The sequence below is a fragment of the Nelusetta ayraudi genome, unplaced genomic scaffold, assembly GCF_046127955.1.
Source record: "Nelusetta ayraudi isolate G7.1 ecotype Tasmania unplaced genomic scaffold, CSIRO-AGI_Nayr_v1 ptg000018l, whole genome shotgun sequence".
Classification (NCBI taxonomy): domain Eukaryota; kingdom Metazoa; phylum Chordata; class Actinopteri; order Tetraodontiformes; family Monacanthidae; genus Nelusetta; species Nelusetta ayraudi.
The window spans coordinates 8,478,177-8,500,698 of NW_027466068.1; positions in this window are offsets into that span (position 1 = coordinate 8,478,177).

Consider the following 22,522-nt stretch of genomic DNA (forward strand, 5'->3'; position numbering starts at 1 on the left):
CCATAAGGAAATAGTTGAATTCTCAATTTAACATGAAAACTCATTCAGACAGTGGGATGTCATTTTTTATTGCTCTATTGTGCTTCTCTCGCTGAGTTATGCGCAGTGTGAGCAGAAAGGGTGAACTTGAGTGGAATTGTTATTTTCTGCTGAAATACATGAGGGAAACATCTCTCCTGTTGTTCCTCAGTACATTGTAGGTCCCCCCATAAGGAAATAGTTGAATTCTCAATTTAACATAAAAACTCATTCAGACAGTGGGATGTCATTTTTATTGCTCTATTGTGCTTCTCTCGCTGAGTTATGCGCAGTGTGAGCAGAAAGGGTGAACTTGAGTGGAATTGTTATTTTCTGCTGAAATACATGAGGGAAACATCTCTCCTGTTGTTCCTGAGTACATTGTAGGTTCCCCCATAAGGAAATAGTTGATTTCTCAATTTAACATGAAAACTCATTCAGACAGTGGGATGTCATTTTTTATTGCTCTATTGTGCTTCTCTCGCTGAGTTATGCACAGTGTGAGCAGAAAGGGTGAACTTTGAGTGGAATTGTTATTTTCTGCTGAAATACATGAGGGAAACATCTCTCCTGTTGTTCCTCAGTACATTGTAGGTTCCCCCATAAGGAAATAGTTGATTTCTCAATTTAACATGAAAACTCATTCAGACAGTGGGATGTCATTTTTTATTGCTCTATTGTGCTTCTCTCGCTGAATTATGCGCAGTGTGAGCAGAAAGGGTGAACTTTGAGTGGAACTGTTATTTTCTGCTGAAATACATGAGGGAAACAGCTCTCCTGTTGTTCCTCACTACATTGTAGGTTCCCCCATAAGGAAATAGTTGATTTCTCAATTTAACATGAAAACTCATTCAGACAGTGGGATGTCATTTTTTATTGCTCTATTGTGCTTCTCTCGCTGAGTTATGCGCAGTGTGAGCAGAAAGGGTGAACTTGAGTGGAATTGTTATTTTCTGCTGAAATACATGAGGGAAACATCTGTCCTGTTGTTCCTCAGTACATTGTAGGTTACCCCATAAGGAAATAGTTGATTTCTCAATTTAACATGAAAACTCATTCAGACAGTGGGATGTCATTTTTTATTGCTCTATTGTGCTTCTCTCGCTGAGTGATGCGCAGTGTGAGCAGAAAGGGTGAACTTTGAGTGGAACTGTTATTTTCTGCTGAAATACATGAGGGAAACATCTCTCCTGTTGTTCCTCTGTACATTGTAGGTTCCCCCATAAGGAAATAGTTGATTTCTCAATTTAACATGAAAACTCATTCAGACAGTGGGATGTCATTTTTTATTCCTTTATTGTGCTTCTCTCGCTGAGTTATGCGCAGTGTGAGCAGAAAGGGTGAACTTGAGTGGAATTGTTATTTTCTGCTGAAATACATGAGGGAAACATCTCTCCTGTTGTTCCTGAGTACATTGTAGGTTCCCCCATAAGGAAATAGTTGATTTCTCAATTTAACATGAAAACTCATTCAGACAGTGGGATGTCATTTTTTATTGCTCTATTGTGCTTCTCTCGCTGAATTATGCGCAGTGTGAGCAGAAAGGGTGAACTTTGAGTGGAACTGTTATTTTCTGCTGAAATACATGAGGGAAACATCTCTCCTGTTGTTCATGAGTACATTGTAGGTTCCCCCATAAGGAAATAGTTGAATTCTCAATTTAACATGAAAACTCATTCAGACAGTGGGATGTCATTTTTTATTGCTCTATTGTGCTTCTCTCGCTGAGTTATGCGCAGTGTGAGCAGAAAGGGTGAACTTGAGTGGAATTGTTATTTTCTGCTGAAATACATGAGGGAAACATCTCTCCTGTTGTTCCTCAGTACATTGTAGGTTCCCCCATAAGGAAATAGTTGAGTTCTCAATTTAACATGAAAACTCATTCAGACAGTGGGATGTCATTTTTTATTGCTCTATTGTGCTTCTCTCGCTGAGTGATGCGCAGTGTGAGCAGAAAGGGTGAACTTTGAGTGGAACTGTTATTTTCTGCTGAAATACATGAGGGAAACATCTCTCCTGTTGTTCCTCAGTACATTGTAGGTTCCCCCATAAGGAAATAGTTGATTTCTCAATTTAACATGAAAACTCATTCAGACAGTGGGATGTCATTTTTTATTGCTCTATTGTGCTTCTCTCGCTGAGTTATGCGCAGTGTGAGCAGAAAGGGTGAACTTGAGTGGAATTGTTATTTTCTGCTGAAATACATGAGGGAAACATCTGTCCTGTTGTTCCTCAGTACATTGTAGGTTACCCCATAAGGAAATAGTTGATTTCTCAATTTAACATGAAAACTCATTCAGACAGTGGGATGTCATTTTTTATTGCTCTATTGTGCTTCTCTCGCTGAATTATGCGCAGTGTGAGCAGAAAGGGTGAACTTGAGTGGAATTGTTATTTTCTGCTGAAATACATGAGGGAAACATCTCTCCTGTTGTTCCTGAGTACATTGTAGGTCCCCCCATAAGGAAATAGTTGATTTCTCAATTTAACATGAAAACTCATTCAGACAGTGGGATGTCATTTTTTATTGCTCTATTGTGCTTCTCTCGCTGAGTTATGCGCAGTGTGAGCAGAAAGGGTGAACTTGAGTGGAATTGTTATTTTCTGCTGAAATACATGAGGGAAACATCTCTCCTGTTGTTCCTGAGTAAATTGTAGGTTCCCCCATAAGGAAATAGTTGAATTCTAAATTTAACATGAAAACTCATTCAGACAGTGGAATGTCATTTTTTATTGCTCTATTGTGCTTCTCTCGCTGAGTTATGCGCAGTGTGAGCAGAAAGGGTGAACTTGAGTGGAATTGTTATTTTCTGCTGAAATACATGAGGGAAACATCTCTCCTGTTGTTCCTGAGTACATTGTAGGTTCCCCCATAAGGAAATAGTTGAATTCTAAATTTAACATGAAAACTCATTCAGACAGTGGGATGTCATTTTTTATTGCTCTATTGTGCTTCTCTCGCTGAATTATGCGCAGTGTGAGCAGAAAGGGTGAACTTGAGTCGAATTGTTATTTTCTGCAGAAATACATGAGGGAAACATCTCTCCTGTTGTTCCTCAGTACATTGTAGGTTCCCCCATAAGGAAATAGTTGATTTCTCAATTTAACATGAAAACTCATTCAGACAGTGGGATGTCATTTTTTATTGCTCTATTGTGCTTCTCTCGCTGAGTTATGCGCAGTGTGAGCAGAAAGGGTGAACTTGAGTGGAATTGTTATTTTCTGCTGAAATACATGAGGGAAACATCTCTCCTGTTGTTCCTGAGTACATTGTAGGTTCCCCCATAAGGAAATAGTTGAATTCTTTTTTTTGAAGGAGCAGCAGTGATATCTGTGCTGACTGACTGTAAAATAACTCCTAATTCATTTCAGAAACAGGAGACACAAAGTTCTTTAAGAGTAAGTCAGCACAGATATCACTGCTGCTCCTTCAAAAAAAAAAGACAACATCTCAACTTTTTGAGATAAGGCCCATAACCACAATAAAAAAAGAAATCCAAGTGGTTGAATGAGTTTTCTTTTCAAAATTTGTGTGCGACTGTTTACTTTCATAGTTGTCTTGATTCAGCTGAGGAAAAAGAGAGAGAAAAAAAAATCCAACCTGTTATTCCACACACAATACAATTTGCTCAATAAAAAATGCTGCTGCTTGAAGAAAACAGACATCAAAGTGATGGAATGCGTGTTCAAACATTTTCAAAAACTTTGAAGTGTGAAGTTGTTTGTAAACAGACTTTTAGGTCTGATGATCAAAGCCGTTCAAACGCTTTGAAGTCTGAAGTTGTTTGTAAACAGATTTGTAAGTCTGATTACAAACCAATTAAAGTGCTTCAGCAGCTGCTGGCGTTGCTGATGCTGCTTCTGCTGCTTGAATAACACTCAATTTACTGGGGAACATTAAAAAAGATATTAAAAAAAACTCTTTATGAACACAGGAGGAGCAGAAAATATTTTTTCACGCCATGACTGATGACAGACCTCTGTTGGTCTGAGAGGGAGGGGCACTGTGCGTATTCCGTTGCTTAATGTACACTGACCTGGTGTATTGTCAGTCTCATTTGAATCTTTGTTTTGCTAGTGTTCAAATGTAAAGCTGTGTGCAGCTCTATGCAGCTGTTTTCTTGCATAGAGACTTTAATTCAGCTCAGAAACAGGAGACGCAAAGTTCTTTCAGGGTAAGTCAGCACAGATATCACAGCTGCTCCTTCAAAAAAAAAAAGACAACATCTCAACTTGTTTAGATAAGGCCCATAACCACAATAAAAAAAGAAATCCAAGTGGTTGAATGAGTTTTCTTTTCAAAATCTGTATGTGACTGTTTACTTTCATAGATGTCTTGATTCAGCTGAGGAACAAGAGAGAAAAAAAAAATCCAACGTGTTATTCCACACAGAATACAATTTGCTCAATAAAAAATGCTGCTGCTTGAAGAAAATAGACATCAAAGTGATGGAATGCGTGTTCAAACATTATCAAAAACTTTGAAGTCTGAAGTTGTTTGTAAACAGACTTTATAGGTCTGATGATCAAAGCCGTTCAAACGCTTTGAAGTCTGAAGTTGTTTGTAAACAGACTTTTAGGTCTGATGATCAAAGCCGTTCAAACGCTTTGAAGTCTGAAGTTGTTTGTAAACAGACTTGTAATTCTGATTACAAACCAATTAAAGTGCTTCAGCAGCTGCTGGCGTTGCTGATGCTGCTTCTGCTGCTTGAATAACACTCAATTTACTGGTGAACATTAAAAAAATATAAAAAAAAACTCTTTATGAACACAGGAGGAGCAGAAAATATTTTTTCACGCCATGACTGATGACAGACCTCTGTTGGTCTGAGAGGGAGGGGCACTGTGCGTATTCCGTTGCTTAATGTACACTGACCTGGTGTATTGTCAGTTTCATTTGAATCTTTGTTTTGCTAGTGTTCAAATGTAAAGCTGTGTGCAGCTCTATGCTGCTGTTTTCTTGCATAGAGACTTTAATTCAGCTCAGAAACAGGAGACGCAAAGTTCTTTCAGAGTAAGTCAGCACATATAACACAGCTGCTCCTTCAAAAAAAAGACAACATCTAAACTTGTTTAGATAAGGCCCATAACCACAATAAAAAAAGAAATCCAAGTGGTTGAATGAGTTTTCTTTTCAAAATCTGTATGTGACTGTTTACTTTCATAGATGTCTTTATTCAGCTGAGGAATAAGAGAGAAAAAAAAAATCATACCTGTTATTCCACACAGAATACAATTTGCTCAATAAAAAATGCTGCTGCTTGAAGAAAATAGACATCAAAGTGATGGAATGCGTGTTCAAACATTATCAAAAACTTTGAAGTCTGAAGTTGTTTGTAAACAGACTTTATAGGTCTGATGATCAAAGCCGTTCAAACGCTTTGAAGTCTGAAGTTGTTTGTAAACAGACTTTTAGGTCTGATGATCAAAGCCGTTCAAACGCTTTGAAGTCTGAAGTTGTTTGTAAACAGACTTGTAATTCTGATTACAAACCAATTAAAGTGCTTCAGCAGCTGCTGGCGTTGCTGATGCTGCTTCTGCTGCTTGAATAACACTCAATTTACTGGTGAACATTAAAAAAGATATAAAAAAAAACTCTTTATGAACACAGGAGGAGCAGAAAATATTTTTTCACGCCATGACTGATGACAGACCTCTGTTGGTCTGAGAGGGAGGGGCACTGTGCGTATTCCGTTGCTTAATGTACACTGACCTGGTGTATTGTCAGTTTCATTTGAATCTTTGTTTTGCTATGTTTATTCCTTCAGGCTCATGTGTATGAATGAGTGTTCAAGTGTAAAGCTGTGTGCAGCTATGTGCAGCTGTTGTCTTGCATGGAGACTTTCATTCAGCTCAGAAATAGGAGAAACAGAGTTCTTTCAGAGTAAGTCAGCACAGATATCACAGCTGCTCCTTCAAAAAAAAAGACAACATCTCAACTTGTTGAGATAAGGCCCAATAACCACAATAAAAAAAGAAATCCAAGTGGTTGAATGAGTTTTCTTTTCAAAATCTGTATGCGACTGTTTACTTTCATAGATGTCTTGATTCAGCTGAGGAACAAGAGAGAGAAAAAAAAATCATACCTGTTAACTTGAGTGGAATTGTTATTTTCTGCTGAAATACATGAGGGAAACATCTCTCCTCTTGTTCTTCAGTACATTTTAGGTTCCCCCATAAGGAAATAGTTGAATTCTCAATTTAACATAAAAACTCATTCAGACAGTGGGATGTAATTTTTTATTGCTCTATTGTGCTTGTCTCGCTGAATTATGCGCAGTGTGAGCAGAAAGGGTGAACTTTCGTGGAATTCTTATTTTCTACTGAAATACATGAGGGAAAAATGTCTCCTGTTGTTCCTCAGTACATTGTAGGTTCCCCCATAAGGAAATAGTTGAATTCTTTTTTTTGAATGAGCAGCAGTGATATCTGTGCTGACTTACTCTGAAAGAACTCTGTTTCTCTTGTTTCTGAGCTGAATTAAAATCTCTATGCAAGAAAACAGCTGCACAGAGCTGCACACAGTTTTACCCTTGAACACTCATTCATACTCATCAGCCTGGAGGAATAAACAAAGCAAAACAAAGATTCAAGTGAGACTGACAATACACCAGGAAAAACAGGAGAGATGTTTTCCTAATTTTTTTCACCAGAGAATTACAATTCTATTCAAGTTCACCGTTTATGCTCGCAATGAGCATAAAGCACTTGTTTTCTTTCACAAATTCCTGAATTCACTAATTCAGTGCCCCCACTCCCCCTACACACACCGATTAAAGCAGATAACTTTTGAAATGTTTTTATTGTTTTTTCTTAAATAAAATTATTCCAGTTATTGATGAAAAAATTTCTATCTTGTTTCAGTGGTGTCGATTCATTTGCATGGTTGATTTGTTCTTATGCGTTTGGTGATGTGCAGTGGCACCATTACGCCTGTGGGTGGGGACACAGACCGTGTGATGAATATCAGGTGACGATCGATCACAGTCGACTCTCTGTTGGTCTATAATTGAGGGGCACTGTGCGTATTCCGTTGCTTGATGAACACTGACCTGGTGTATTGTCAGTCTCATTTGAATCTTTGTTTTGCTATGTTTATTCCTCCAGGCTCATGTGTATGAATGAGTGTTCAAATGTAAAGCTGTGTTCAGCTCTGTGCAGCTGATTTCTTGCATGGAGACTTTAATTCAGATCAGAAACAGGAGACACAAAGTTCTTTAAGAGTAAGTCAGCACAGATATCACTGCTGCTCCTTCAAAAAAAAAGATAACATTTCAACTTGTTGAGATAAGGCCCATAACCACAATAAAAAAAGAAATCCAAGTGGTTGAATGAGTTTTCTTTTCAAAATTTGTATGCGACTGTTTACTTTCATAGATGTCTTGATTCAGCTGAGGAACAAGACAGAGAAAAAAAAAAATCCAAGCTGTTATTCCACACACAATACAATTTGTTCAATAAAAAATGCTGCTGCTTGAAGAAAACAGACATCAAAGTGATGGAATGCGTGTTCAAACATTTTCAAAAACTTTGAAGTCTGAAGTTGTTTGTAAATAGACTTTTAGGTCTGATGATCAAAGCCGTTCAAACGCTTTGAAGTCTGAAGTTGTTTTTTAAACAGGCTTGTAAGTCTGATTACAAACCAATTAAAGTGCTTCTGCAGCTGCTGGCGTTGCTGATGCTGCTTCTGCTGCTTGAATAACACTCAATTTACAGGGGAACACTAAAAAAGATATAAAAAAAAAACTCTTTATGAACACAGGAGGAGCAGAAAATATTTTTTCACGCCATGACTGATGACAGACCTCTGTTGGTCTGAGAGGGAGGGGCACTGTGCGTATTCCGTTGCTTAATGTACACTGACCTGGTGTATTGTCAGTTTCATTTGAATCTTTGTTTTGATATATTTATTCCTTCAGGCTCATGTGTATGAATGAGTGTTCAAGTGTAAAGCTGAGTGCAGCTCTGTGCAGCTGTTGTCTTGCATGGAGACTTTCATTCAGCTCAGAAACAGGAGAAACAGAGTTCTTTCAGAGTAAGTCAGCACAGATATCACAGCTGCTCCTTCAAAAAAAAAAAGATAACATCTCAACTTGTTTAAATAAAGCCTATAACCACAATAAAAAAAGAAATCCAAGTGGTTGAATGAGTTTTCTTTTCAAAATCTGTATGCGACTGTTTACTTTCATAGTTGTCTTGATTCAGCTGAGGAACAAGAGAGAAAAAAAAAAAATCCAACCTGTTATTCCACACACAATCCAATTTGCTCAATAAAAAATGCTTCTGCTTGAAGAAAACAGACATCAAAGTGATGGAATGCGTGTTCAAACATTTTCAAAAACTTTGAAGTCTGAAGTTGTTTGTAAACAGACTTATAGGTCTGATGATCAAAACCGTTCAAACGCTTTGAAGTCTGAAGTTGTTTGTAAACAGACTTTTAGGTCTGATGATCAAAGCCGTTCAAACGCTTTGAAGTCTGAAGTTGTTTGTAAACAGACTTGTAAGTCTGATTACAAACCAATTAAAGTGCTTCTGCAGCTGCTGGCGTTGCTGATGCTGATTCTGCTGCTTGAATAACACTCAATTTACTGGGGAACACTAGAAAAGATATAAAAAAAAAAACTCTTTATGAACACAGGAGGAGCAGAAAATATTTTTTCACGCCATGACTGATGACAGACCTCTGTTGGTCTGAGAGGGAGGGGCACTGTGCGTATTCCGTTGCTTAATGTACACTGACCTGGTGTATTGTCAGTTTCATTTGAATCTTTGTTTTGCTGTGTTTATTCCTTCAGGCTCATGTGTATGAATGAGTGTTCAAGTGTAAAGCTGTGTGCAGCTCTGTGCAGCTGTTGTCTTGCATGGAGACTTTTATTCAGCTCAGAAACAGGAGAAACAGAGTTCTTTCAGAGTAAGTCAGCACAGATATAACTGCTGCTCCTTCAAAAAAAAAAAGACAACATCTCAACTAGTTTAGATAAGGCCCATAACCACAATAAAAAAAGAAATCCAAGTGGTTGAATGAGTTTTCTTTTCAAAATCTGTATGCGACTGTTTACTTTCATAGTTGTGTTGATTCAGCTGAGGAACAAGAGAGAAAAAAAATCCAACCTGTTATTCCACACAGAATACAATTTGCTTAATAAAAAATGCTGCTGCTTGAAGAAAACAGACATCAAAGTGATGGAATTCGTGTTCAAACATTTTCAAAAACTTTGAAGTCTGAAGTTGTTTGTAAACAGACTTTTAGGTCTGATGATCAAAGCCGTTCAAATGCTTTGAAGTCTGAAGTTGTTTGTAAACAGATTTGTAAGTATGATTACAAACCAATTAAAGTGCTTCAGCAGCTGCTGGCGTTGCTGATGCTGCTTCTGCTGCTTGAATGACACTCAATTTACTGGGGAACATTAAAAAAAATATTAAAAAAAACTCTTTATGAACACAGGAGGAGCAGAAAATATTTTTTCACGCCATGACTGATGACAGACCTCTGTTGGTCTGAGAGGGAGGGGCTCTGTGCGTATTCCGTTGCTTAATGTACACTGACCTGGTGTATTGTCAGTTTCATTTGAATCTTTGTTTTGATATATTTATTCCTTCAGGCTCATGTGTATGAATGAGTGTTCAAGTGTAAAGCTGAGTGCAGCTCTGTGCAGCTGCTGTCTTGCATGGAGACTTTCATTCAGCTCAGAAACAGGAGAAACAGAGTTCTTTCAGAGTAAGTCAGCACAGATATCACAGCTGCTCCTTCAAAAAAAAAAAGACAACATCTCAACTTGTTTAGATAAGGCCCATAACCACAATAAAAAAAGAAATCCAAGTGGTTGAATGAGTTTTCTTTTCAAAATCTGTATGCGACTGTTTACTTTCATAGTTGTCTTGATTCAGCTGAGGAACAAGAGAGAAAAAAAAAATCCAACGTGTTATTCCACACACAATACAATTTGCTCAATAAAAAATGCTGCTGCTTGAAGAAAACAGACATCAAAGTGATGGAATGCGTGTTCAAACATTTTCAAAAACTTTGAAGTCTGAAGTTGTTTGTAAACAGACTTATAGGTTTGATGATCAAAGCCGTTCAAACGCTTTGAAGTCTGAAGTTGTTTGTAAACAGACTTTTAGGTCTGATGATCAAAGCCGTTCAAACGCTTTGAAGTCTGAAGTTGTTTGTAAACAGACTTGTAAGTCTGATTACAAACCAATTAAAGTGCTTCTGCAGCTGCTGGCGTTGCTGATGCTGCTTCTGCTGCTTGAATACCACTCAATTTACTGGGGAACACTAGAAAAGATATTAAAAAAAAACTCTTTATGAACACAGGAGGAGCAGAAAATATTTTCTCACGCCATGACTGATGACAGACTTCTGTTGGTCTGAGACAATTTCAACTTTGTCCTAGAGACATTGGGCCACTTGCTATTTCATCAAGAGCCCTAAAGAAGCGCCCACACCAAATTTGGGGTTTCTAATAATTGAAGAACGCAGAAACCCTAACCCTAATTTCAGCTAACCCTAACCCTAACCCTAGTTTCAGTCTTAACGCAACCCTAATTCAATGCAAGTCTATAGGTTGAAATTTCAACTTTGTCGTAGAGACATGGGGCCACTTGCATTTTCATCAAGAGCACCAAAGAAACACCCACGCAAAATTTGGGGCTTCTATTACTTGAGGAACGGAGAAATCCTAACCCTAATTTCAACTAACCCTAACCCTAACCCTAGTTTCAGCCTTAAGGTTAACCCTAATTCAATGCAAGTCTATGGGGTGAAATTTCAACTTTGTCCTAGAGACATGGGGCCACTTGCTATTTCATCAAGAGCCCCAAAGAAGCGCCCACGCCAAATTTGGGGTTTCTAATACTTGAGGAAGACAGAAACCCTAACACTAATTTCAGCTAACCCTAACCCTAACCCTAACCCTAGTTTCAGCCTTAACGTTAACCCTAATTCAATGCAAGTCTATGGGGTGAAATTTCAACTTTGTCCTAGAGACATGGGGCCACTTGCATTTTCATCAAGAGCCCCAAAGAAACACCCACGCAAAATTGGGGGCTTCTAGTACTTGAGGAACGCAGAAACCCTAACCCTAATTTCAACTAACCCTAACCCTAACCCTAGTTTCAGCCTTAACGTTAACCCTAATTCAATGCAAGTCTATGGGGTGAAATTTCAACTTTGTCCTAGAGACATGGGGCCACTTGCTATTTCATCAAGAGCCCCATAGAAGCGCCAACGCCAAATTTGGGGTTTCTAATACTTGAGGAAGACAGAAACCCTAACCCTAATTGCAGCTAACCCTAACCATAACCCTAACCCTAGTTTCAGCCTTAATGTTAACCCTAATTCAATTCAAGTCTGATGGGGTTAAAATTCATTCAGACAGTGGGATGTATTTTTTTTATTGCTCTATTGTGCTTCTCTCGCTGAGTTATGCGCAGTGTGAGCAGAAAGGGTGAACTTGAGTGGAATTGTTATTTTCTGCTGAAATACATGAGGGAAACATCTCTCCTGTTGTTCCTCAGTACATTGTAGGTTCCCCCATAAGGAAATAGTTGAGTTCTCAATTTAACATGAAAACTCATTCAGACAGTGGGATGTCATTTTTTATTGCTCTATTGTGCTTCTCTCGCTGAGTTATGCGCAGTGTGAGCAGAAAGGGTGAACTTGAGTGGAATTGTTATTTTCTGCTGAAATACATGAGGGAAACATCTGTCCTGTTGTTCCTCAGTACATTGTAGGTTCCCCCATAAGGAAATAGTTGATTTCTCAATTTAACATGAAAACTCATTCAGACAGTGGGATGTCATTTTTTATTGCTCTATTGTGCTTCTCTCGCTGAGTGATGCGCAGTGTGAGCAGAAAGGGTGAACTTTGAGTGGAACTGTTATTTTCTGCTGAAATACATGAGGGAAACATCTGTCCTGTTGTTCCTCAGTACATTGTAGGTTCCCCCATAAGGAAATAGTTGATTTCTCAATTTAACATGAAAACTCATTCAGACAGTGGGATGTCATTTTTTATTGCTCTATTGTGCTTCTCTCGCTGAGTTATGCGCAGTGTGAGCAGAAAGGGTGAACTTGAGTGGAATTGTTATTTTCTGCTGAAATACATGAGGGAAACATCTCTCCTGTTGTTCCTCAGTACATTGTAGGTTCCCCCATAAGGAAATAGTTGAGTTCTCAATTTAACATGAAAACTCATTCAGACAGTGGGATGTCATTTTTTATTGCTCTATTGTGCTTCTCTCGCTGAGTTATGCGCAGTGTGAGCAGAAAGGGTGAACTTGAGTGGAATTGTTATTTTCTGCTGAAATACATGAGGGAAACATCTGTCCTGTTGTTCCTCAGTACATTGTAGGTTCCCCCATAAGGAAATAGTTGATTTCTCAATTTAACATGAAAACTCATTCAGACAGTGGGATGTCATTTTTTATTGCTCTATTGTGCTTCTCTCGCTGAGTGATGCGCAGTGTGAGCAGAAAGGGTGAACTTTGAGTGGAACTGTTATTTTCTGCTGAAATACATGAGGGAAACATCTGTCCTGTTGTTCCTCAGTACATTGTAGGTTCCCCCATAAGGAAATAGTTGATTTCTCAATTTAACATGAAAACTCATTCAGACAGTGGGATGTCATTTTTTATTGCTCTATTGTGCTTCTCTCGCTGAGTGATGCGCAGTGTGAGCAGAAAGGGTGAACTTGAGTGGAATTGTTATTTTCTGCTGAAATACATGAGGGAAACATCTCTCCTGTTGTTCCTCAGTACATTGTAGGGTCCCCCATAAGGAAATAGTTGATTTCTCAATTTAACATGAAAACTCATTCAGACAGTGGGATGTCATTTTTTATTGCTCTATTGTGCTTCTCTCGCTGAGTTATGCGCAGTGTGAGCAGAAAGGGTGAACTTGAGTGGAATTGTTATTTTCTACTGAAATACATGAGGGAAACATCTGTCCTGTTGTTCCTCAGTACATTGTAGGTTCCCCCATAAGGAAATAGTTGATTTCTCAATTTAACATGAAAACTCATTCAGACAGTGGGATGTCATTTTTTATTGCTCTATTGTGCTTCTCTCGCTGAGTGATGCGCAGTGTGAGCAGAAAGGGTGAACTTTGAGTGGAACTGTTATTTTCTGCTGAAATACATGAGGGAAACATCTCTCCTGTTGTTCCTCAGTACATTGTAGGTTCCCCCATAAGGAAATAGTTGATTTCTCAATTTAACATGAAAACTCATTCAGACAGTGGGATGTCATTTTTTATTGCTCTATTGTGCTTCTCTCGCTGAGTTATGCGCAGTGTGAGCAGAAAGGGTGAACTTTGAGTGGAATTGTTATTTTCTGCTGAAATACATGAGGGAAACATCTCTCCTGTTGTTCCTGAGTACATTGTAGGTCCCCCCATAAGGAAATAGTTGATTTCTCAATTTAACATGAAAACTCATTCAGACAGTGGGATGTCATTTTTTATTGCTCTATTGTGCTTCTCTCGCTGAGTTATGCGCAGTATGAGCAGAAAGGGTGAACTTGAGTGGAATTGTTATTTTCTGCTGAAATACATGAGGAAAACATCTGTCCTGTTGTTCCTCAGTACATTGTAGGTTCCCACATAAGGAAATAGTTGATTTCTCAATTTAACATGAAAACTCATTCAGACAGTGGGATGTCATTTTTTATTGCTCTATTGTGCTTCTCTCGCTGAATTATGCGCAGTGTGAGCAGAAAGGGTGAACTTGAGTGGAATTGTTATTTTCTGCTGAAATACATGAGGGAAACAGCTCTCCTGTTGTTCCTCAGTACATTGTACGTTCCCCCATAAGGAAATAGTTGATTTCTCAATTTAACATGAAAACTCATTCAGACAGTGGGATGTCATTTTTTATTGCTCTATTGTGCTTCTCTCGCTGAGTTATGCGCAGTGTGAGCAGAAAGGGTGAACTTGAGTGGAATTGTTATTTTCTGCTGAAATACATGAGGGAAACATCTCTCCTGTTGTTCCTGAGTACATTGTATGTTCCCCCATAAGGAAATAGTTGATTTCTCAATTTAACATGAAAACTCATTCAGACAGTGGGATGTCATTTTTTATTGCTCTATTGTGCTTCTCTCGCTGAATTATGCGCAGTGTGAGCAGAAAGGGTGAACTTGAGTGGAATTGTTATTTTCTGCTGAAATACATGGGGGAAACATCTCTCCTGTTGTTCCTCTGTACATTGTAGGTTCCCCCATAAGGAAATAGTTGATTTCCCAATTTAACATGAAAACTCATTCAGACAGTGGGATGTCATTTTTTATTGCTCTATTGTGCTTCTCTCGCTGAGTTATGCGCAGTGTGAGCAGAAAGGGTGAACTTGAGTGGAATTGTTATTTTCTGCTGAAATACATGAGGAAAACATCTGTCCTGTTGTTCCTCAGTACATTGTAGGTTCCCCCATAAGGAAATAGTTGATTTCTCAATTTAACATGAAAACTCATTCAGACAGTGGGATGTCATTTTTTATTGCGCTATTGTGCTTCTCTCGCTGAATTATGCGCAGTGTGAGCAGAAAGGGTGAACTTGAGTGGAATTGTTATTTTCTGCTGAAATACATGAGGGAAACATCTCTCCTGTTGTTCCTCACTACATTGTAGGTTCCCCCATAAGGAAATAGTTGAATTCTTTTTTTTGAAGGAGCAGCAGTGATATCTGTGCTGACTGACTGTAAAATAACTCCTAATTCATTTCAGAAACAGGAGAAAAATCCTTTTTCTGAAATGAATTAAAGTCTCTATGCAAGTAAACGGCTGCACTGAGCTGCACACAGCCTTAAACTTGAACATTCATTCATATTCATCTGCCTGGAGGAATAAACAAAGCAAAACTAAGATTCAAATGAGACTGACAATAGAGGAACAACAGGAAAGATTTTTTCCTTATTTTTTCCACCAGAGAATTACAATTCCATTCAAGTTCACCTTTTATGCTCGCATTGAGCATAAAGCTCTTGTTTTCTTTCACAAATTCCTGAATTCACTAATTCCGTGCCCCCACTCCCCCCCCACACACTGATTAAAGCAGATAACTTTTGAAATGTTTTTATTGTTTTTTCTTAAATAAAATTATTCCAGTTATTGATGAAAAAATTTCTATCTTGTTTCAGTGGTGTCGATTCCTTTTCATGGTTGATTTGATCTTATGCGTTTGGTGATGTGCAGTGGCACCATTACTCCTGTGGGTGGAGACACAGACCGTGTGATGAATATCAGGTGACGATCGATCACAGTCGACATTCTGTTGGTCTGAGATTGAGGGGCACTGTGCGTATTCCGTTGCTTGATGAACACTGACCTGGTGTATTGTCAGTCTCATTTGAATCTTTGTTTTGCTAGTGTTAAAATGTAAAGCTGTGTGCAGCTCTATGCAGCTGTTTTCTTTCATAGAGACTTTAATTCAGCTCAGAAACAGGAGACACAAAGTTCTTTAAGAGTAAGTCAGCACAGATATCACTGCTGCTCCTTCAAAAAAAAAGACAACATCTCAACTTGTTGAGATAAGGCCCATAACCACAATAAAAAAAGAAATCCAAGTGGTTGAATGAGTTTTCTTTTCAAAATTTGTGTGCGACTGTTTACTTTCATAGTTGTCTTGATTCAGCTGCGGAAAAAGAGAGAGAAAAAAAAAATCCAACCTGTTATTCCACACACAATCCAATTTGCTCAATAAAAAATGCTGCTGCTTGAAGAAAACAGACATCAAAGTGATGGAATGCGTGTTCAAACATTTTCAAAAACTTTGAAGTGTGAAGTTGTTTGTAAACAGACTTTTAGGTCTGATGATCAAAGCCGTTCAAACGCTTTGAAGTCTGAAGTTGTTTGTAAACAGACTTGTAAGTCTGATTACAAACCAATTAAAGTGCTTCTGCAGCTGCTGGCGTTGCTGATGCTGATTCTGCTGCTTGAATAACACTCAATTTACTGGGGAACACTAGAAAAGATATAAAAAAAAAACTCTTTATGAATACAGGAGGAGCAGAAAATATTTTTTCACGCCATGACTGATGACAGACCTCTGTTGGTCTGAGAGGGAGGGGCACTGTGCGTATTCCGTTGCTTAATGTACACTGACCTGGTGTATTGTCAGTTTCATTTGAATCTTTGTTTTGCTATGTTTATTCCTTCAGGCTCATGTGTATGAATGAGTGTTCAAGTGTAAAGCTGTGTGCAGCTCTGTGCAGCTGTTGTCTTGCATGGAGACTTTTATTCAGCTCAGAAACAGGAGAAACAGAGTTCTTTCAGAGTAAGTCAGCACAGATATAACTGCTGCTCCTTCAAAAAAAAAAAGACAACATCTCAACTAGTTTAGATAAGGCCCATAACCACAATAAAAAAAGAAATCCAAGTGGTTGAATGAGTTTTCTTTTCAAAATCTGTATGCGACTGTTTACTTTCATAGTTGTCTTGATTCAGCTGAGGAACAAGAGAGAAAAAAAATCCAACCTGTTATTCCACACAGAATACAATTTGCTTAATAAAAAATGCTGCTGCTTGAAGAAAACAGACATCAAAGTGATGGAATTCGTGTTCAAACATTTTCAAAAACTTTGAAGTCTGAAGTTGTTTGTAAACAGACTTTTAGGTCTGATGATCAAAGCCGTTCAAATGCTTTGAAGTCTGAAGTTGTTTGTAAACAGATTTGTAAGTCTGATTACAAACCAATTAAAGTGCTTCAGCAGCTGCTGGCGTTGCTGATGCTGCTTCTGCTGCTTGAATGACACTCAATTTACTGGGGAACATTAAAAAAGATATTAAAAAAAACTCTTTATGAACACAGGAGGAGCAGAAAATATTTTTTCACGCCATGACTGATGACAGACCTCTGTTGGTCTGAGAGGGAGGGGCACTGTGCGTATTCCGTTGCTTAATGTACACTGACCTGGTGTATTGTCAGTTTCATTTGAATCTTTGTTTTGATATATTTATTCCTTCAGGCTCATGTGTATGAATGAGTGTTCAAGTGTAAAGCTGAGTGCAGCTCTGTGCAGCTGCTGTCTTGTATGGAGACTTTCATTCAGCTCAGAAACAGGAGAAACAGAGTTCTTTCAGAGTAAGTCAGCACAGATATCACAGCTGCTCCTTCAAAAAAAAAAAGACAACATCTCAACTTGTTTAGATAAGGCCCATAACCACAATAAAAAAAGAAATCCAAGTGGTTGAATGAGTTTTCTTTTCAAAATCTGTATGCGACTGTTTACTTTCATAGTTGTCTTGATTCAGCTGAGGAACAAGAGAGAAAAAAAAAATCCAACGTGTTATTCCACACACAATACAATTTGCTCAATAAAAAATGCTGCTGCTAGAAGAAAACAGACATCAAAGTGATGGAATGCGTGTTCAAACATTTTCAAAAACTTTGAAGTCTGAAGTTGTTTGTAAACAGACTTATAGGTTTGATGATCAAAGCCGTTCAAACGCTTTGAAGTCTGAAGTTGTTTGTAAACAGACTTTTAGGTCTGATGATCAAAGCCGTTCAAACGCTTTGAAGTCTGAAGTTGTTTGTAAACAGACTTGTAAGTCTGATTAAAAACCAATTAAAGTGCTTCTGCAGCTGCTGGCGTTGCTGATGCTGCTTCTGCTGCTTGAATAACACTCAATTTACTGGGGAACACTAGAAAAGATATTAAAAAAAAACTCTTTATGAACACAGGAGGAGCAGAAAATATTTTCTCACGCCATGACTGATGACAGACTTCTGTTGGTCTGAGACAATTTCAACTTATTCCTAGAGACATGGGGCCACTTGCTATTTCATCAAGAGCCCCAAAGAAGCGCCCACACCAAATTTGGGGTTTCTAATAATTGAAGAACGCAGAAACCCTAACCCTAATTTCAGCTAACCCTAACCCTAACCCTAGTTTCAGTCTTAACGCAACCCTAATTCAATGCAAGTCTATAGGTTGAAATTTCAACTTTGTCGTAGAGACATGGGGCCACTTGCATTTTCATCAAGAGCACCAAAGAAACACCCACGCAAAATATGGGGCTGCTAGTACTTGAGGAACGCAGAAATCCTAACCCTAATTTCAACTAACCCTAACCCTAACCCTAGTTTCAGCCTTAACGTTAACCCTAATTCAATGCAAGTCTATGGGGTGAAATTTCAACTTTGTCCTAGAGACATGGGGCCACTTGCTATTTCATCAAGAGCCCCAAAGAAGCGCCCACGCCAAATTTGGGGTTTCTAATACTTGAGGAAGACAGAAACCCTAACCCTAATTTCAGCTAACCCTAACCCTAACCCTAACCCTAGTTTCAGCCTTAATGTTAACCCTAATTTAATTCAAGTCTGATGGGGTTAAAATTCATTCAGACAGTGGGATGTCTTTTTTTATTGCTCTATTGTGCTTCTCTCGCTGAGTTATGCGCAGTGTGAGCAGAAAGGGTGAACTTGAGTGGAATTGTTATTTTCTGCTGAAATACATGAGGGAAACATCTCTCCTGTTGTTCCTCTGTACATTGTAGGTTCCCCCATAAGGAAATAGTTGAATTCTCAATTTAACATGAAAACTCATTCAGATAGTGGGATGTCATTTTTTATTGCTCTATTGTGCTTCTCTCGCTGAATTATGCGCAGTGTGAGCAGAAAGGGTGAACTTGAGTGGAATTGTTATTTTCTACTGAAATACATGAGGGAAACATCTGTCCTGTTGTTCCTCAGTACATTGTAGGTTCCCCCATAAGGAAATAGTTGATTTCTCTATTTAACATGAAAACTCATTCAGACAGTGGGATGTCATTTTTTATTGCTCTATTGTGCTTCTCTCGCTGAGTGATGCGCAGTGTGAGCAGAAAGGGTGAACTTTGAGTGGAACTGTTATTTTCTGCTGAAATACATGAGGGAAACATCTCTCCTGTTGTTCCTCTGTACATTGTAGGTTCCCCCATAAGGAAATAGTTGATTTCTCAATTTAACATGAAAACTCATTCAGACAGTGGGATGTCATTTTTTATTGCTTTATTGTGCTTCTCTCGCTGAGTTATGCGCAGTGTGAGCAGAAAGGGTGAACTTGAGTGGAATTGTTATTTTCTGCTGAAATACATGAGGGAAACATCTCTCCTGTTGTTCCTCAGTACATTGTAGGTCCCCCCATAAGGAAATAGTTGAATTCTCAATTTAACATAAAAACTCATTCAGACAGTGGGATGTCATTTTTATTGCTCTATTGTGCTTCTCTCGCTGAGTTATGCGCAGTGTGAGCAGAAAGGGTGAACTTGAGTGGAATTGTTATTTTCTGCTGAAATACATGAGGGAAACATCTCTCCTGTTGTTCCTGAGTACATTGTAGGTTCCCCCATAAGGAAATAGTTGATTTCTCAATTTAACATGAAAACTCATTCAGACAGTGGGATGTCATTTTTTATTGCTCTATTGTGCTTCTCTCGCTGAGTTATGCACAGTGTGAGCAGAAAGGGTGAACTTTGAGTGGAATTGTTATTTTCTGCTGAAATACATGAGGGAAACATCTCTCCTGTTGTTCCTCAGTACATTGTAGGTTCCCCCATAAGGAAATAGTTGATTTCTCAATTTAACATGAAAACTCATTCAGACAGTGGGATGTCATTTTTTATTGCTCTATTGTGCTTCTCTCGCTGAATTATGCGCAGTGTGAGCAGAAAGGGTGAACTTTGAGTGGAACTGTTATTTTCTGCTGAAATACATGAGGGAAACAGCTCTCCTGTTGTTCCTCACTACATTGTAGGTTCCCCCATAAGGAAATAGTTGATTTCTCAATTTAACATGAAAACTCATTCAGACAGTGGGATGTCATTTTTTATTGCTCTATTGTGCTTCTCTCGCTGAGTTATGCGCAGTGTGAGCAGAAAGGGTGAACTTGAGTGGAATTGTTCTTTTCTGCTGAAATACATGAGGGAAACATCTCTCCTGTTGTTCCTCAGTACATTGTAGGTTACCCCATAAGGAAATAGTTGATTTCTCAATTTAACATGAAAACTCATTCAGACAGTGGGATGTCATTTTTTATTGCTCTATTGTGCTTCTCTCGCTGAGTGATGCGCAGTGTGAGCAGAAAGGGTGAACTTTGAGTGGAACTGTTATTTTCTGCTGAAATACATGAGGGAAACATCTCTCCTGTTGTTCCTCTGTACATTGTAGGTTCCCCCATAAGGAAATAGTTGATTTCTCAATTTAACATGAAAACTCATTCAGACAGTGGGATGTCATTTTTTATTGCTTTATTGTGCTTCTCTCGCTGAGTTATGCGCAGTGTGAGCAGAAAGGGTGAACTTGAGTGGAATTGTTATTTTCTGCTGAAATACATGAGGGAAACATCTGTCCTGTTGTTCCTCAGTACATTGTAGGTTACCCCATAAGGAAATAGTTGATTTCTCAATTTAACATGAAAACTCATTCAGACAGTGGGATGTCATTTTTTATTGCTCTATTGTGCTTCTCTCGCTGAATTATGCGCAGTGTGAGCAGAAAGGGTGAACTTGAGTGGAATTGTTATTTTCTGCTGAAATACATGAGGGAAACATCTCTCCTGTTGTTCCTGAGTACATTGTAGGTCCCCCCATAAGGAAATAGTTGATTTCTCAATTTAACATGAAAACTCATTCAGACAGTGGGATGTCATTTTTTATTGCTCTATTGTGCTTCTCTCGCTGAGTTATGCGCAGTGTGAGCAGAAAGGGTGAACTTGAGTGGAATTGTTATTTTCTGCTGAAATACATGAGGGAAACATCTCTCCTGTTGTTCCTGAGTAAATTGTAGGTTCCCCCATAAGGAAATAGTTGAATTCTAAATTTAACATGAAAACTCATTCAGACAGTGGGATGTCATTTTTTATTGCTCTATTGTGCTTCTCTCGCTGAATTATGCGCAGTGTGAGCAGAAAGGGTGAACTTGAGTGGAATTGTTATTTTCTGCTGAAATACATGAGGGAAACATCTCTCCTGTTGTTCCTCAGTACATTGTAGGTTCCCCCATAAGGAAATAGTTGATTTCTCAATTTAACATGAAAACTCATTCAGACAGTGGGATGTCATTTTTTATTGCTCTATTGTGCTTCTCTCGCTGAGTTATGCGCAGTGTGAGCAGAAAGGGTGAACTTGAGTGGAATTGTTATTTTCTGCTGAAATACATGAGGGAAACATCTCTCCTGTTGTTCCTCACTACATTGTAGGTTCCCCCATAAGGAAATAGTTGAATTCTTTTTTTTGAAGGAGCAGCAGTGATATCTGTGCTGACTGACTGTAAAATAACTCCTAATTCATTTCAGAAACAGGAGACACAAAGTTCTTTAAGAGTAAGTCAGCACAGATATCACTGCTGCTCCTTCAAAAAAAAAAGACAACATCTCAACTTTTTGAGATAAGGCCCATAACCACAATAAAAAAAGAAATCCAAGTGGTTGAATGAGTTTTCTTTTCAAAATTTGTGTGCGACTGTTTACTTTCATAGTTGTCTTGATTCAGCTGAGGAAAAAGAGAGAGAAAAAAAAATCCAACCTGTTATTCCACACACAATACAATTTGCTCAATAAAAAATGCTGCTGCTTGAAGAAAACAGACATCAAAGTGATGGATTGCGTGTTCAAACATTTTCAAAAACTTTGAAGTGTGAAGTTGTTTGTAAACAGACTTTTAGGTCTGATGATCAAAGCCGTTCAAACGCTTTGAAGTCTGAAGTTGTTTGTAAACAGACTTTTAGGTCTGATGATCAAAGCCGTTCAAACGCTTTGAAGTCTAAAGTTGTTTGTAAACAGACTTTTAGGTCTGATGATCAAAGCCGTTCAAACGCTTTGAAGTCTGAAGTTGTTTGTAAACAGACTTGTAATTCTGATTACAAACCAATTAAAGTGCTTCAGCAGCTGCTGGCGTTGCTGATGCTGCTTCTGCTGCTTGAATAACACTCAATTTACTGGTGAACATTAAAAAAGATATAAAAAAAAACTCTTTATGAACACAGGAGGAGCAGAAAATATTTTTTCACGCCATGACTGATGACAGACCTCTGTTGGTCTGAGAGGGAGGGGCACTGTGCGTATTCCGTTGCTTAATGTACACTGACCTGGTGTATTGTCAGTTTCATTTGAATCTTTGTTTTGCTATGTTTATTCCTTCAGGCTCATGTGTATGAATGAGTGTTCAAGTGTAAAGCTGTGTGCAGCTATGTGCAGCTGTTGTCTTGCATGGAGACTTTCATTCAGCTCAGAAATAGGAGAAACAGAGTTCTTTCAGAGTAAGTCAGCACAGATATCACAGCTGCTCCTTCAAAAAAAAAGACAACATCTCAACTTGTTGAGATAAGGCCCAATAACCACAATAAAAAAAGAAATCCAAGTGGTTGAATGAGTTTTCTTTTCAAAATCTGTATGCGACTGTTTACTTTCATAGATGTCTTGATTCAGCTGAGGAACAAGAGAGAGAAAAAAAAATCCAACCTGTTAACTTGAGTGGAATTGTTATTTTCTGCTGAAATACATGAGGGAAACATCTCTCCTCTTGTTCTTCAG